Raw genomic sequence first — 1,736 nt, 5'->3', positions numbered from 1 at the left:
TATATATATATATATATATATATATATATGGAAAAGTGAATCTAAGGTGACACCCTAGGTGTAGCCTAAGGATGCGCAATCTCAGCCATTGATCTCAAAAACCCCCAAAATCATCTCAGCCATTGATTTAAAACAATTCCCAAAAAAAGAAAAAACAAATTACCATTTTCTTTCCATATATATATATATATATATATATATATATATATATATATATATATATATATATATATATATATATGGAAAAGTGAATCTAAGGTGACACCCTAGGTGTAGCCTAAGGATGCGCAATCTCAGCCATTGATCTCAAAAACCCCCAAAATCATCTCAGCCATTGATTTAAAACAATTCCCAAAAAAAGAAAAAACAAATTACCAAATAAACACCCTATTGATGACCCTATTGATGACCGGTTTAGCCCAAAAAAGAAAAAAAAATCGGTAAACAAATTCAGCGAAGACCTCCGCTCGACTTCCTTCAAAAAAACCTTCTTCTTCTTCGTCTCGCCGCTCACCACCGCAGACCTCCGCCCCTCACGATCACCTCTCCCTCAGCCTCTTCCTCGACCTCTTTTTCGTCTCCTCACTCCGCTCGACGTCCGCCAAAAAATTCCCAATCCGTCTCCTTGAACTCGCAGACAAGTATTTTTTTTTGTATGTTAGTTTATTTTCGGAGTAATTTGATACATTTTTATTCAGTTTTAGGTATTGATCATATCAATTATAGATTAGATGCTTGGAATTCTATAAATTTTTCTATCTTATCAATTTTTTCAGTTTAATGTTAAATTGGATATGAGCTTTAAAATTTTTTTAAATTATCAATTATAGATTAGATGCTTGGAATTCTATCAATTTTTTTATCATATCAATTTTTTCAGTTTAATGTTAAATTGGATATGAGCTTTAAAAATTGTTTAAATTATCGTAATGAAATTTATTATTGAAATTGAAAGATGAACTTGAGGACGATTTTGAACTTCTTATATGTGATAATTTGATAGCTTGTATGAACACGTCATCAATTCTCTCACGTGATACAACAATGGTTGAAGATGACAACAAATATATAGCTCTTGACCTTGAAGGCGAGGACTATGATCAATGGTGGAGATCAATGACGGAGGTCGGACAAATATATTGTCCAGTATTAATATATATATAGTATATATATATATATATATATATATATATATATATATAATATATATAGTATATATTATTTATATATATATTATATATACTATATATATATATATATGATTATATATATATATATAATATATATTAATATAATATTATATCATTATATATATTATATAATATATATATATATATATATATATATATATATATAATATATAATATATATATACATATATATAATATATTACATATATATTATATATAATATATATATATATATATATATATATATATATTTATATATACATATATATTATATTATATATAACTATATATAGATGATATATATAATATTATATATAGTATATATTATCTCTCTCTTAGTATATAAGTATATATAAATACGCTCTTCTATATATGCTATGAGTATATCCTCTCTCTCCTATATAGATATAAGTATACTCTTCTCTTATAATATGCTATAAGTATAGTATAATATACTCTCTTATCAATACTCCCTTTAAAGCAGTACGAGTCGAAAAATCTTTTTTAGACAACCCCTTTAAGTTTGAAACTAGCCTTATCTATAAT

The sequence above is a fragment of the Asparagus officinalis genome, chromosome 8, assembly GCF_001876935.1.
Source record: "Asparagus officinalis chromosome 8, Aspof.V1, whole genome shotgun sequence".
NCBI classification, from domain to species: Eukaryota; Viridiplantae; Streptophyta; class Magnoliopsida; order Asparagales; family Asparagaceae; genus Asparagus; species Asparagus officinalis.
This window is presented reverse-complemented; position numbering follows the sequence as displayed.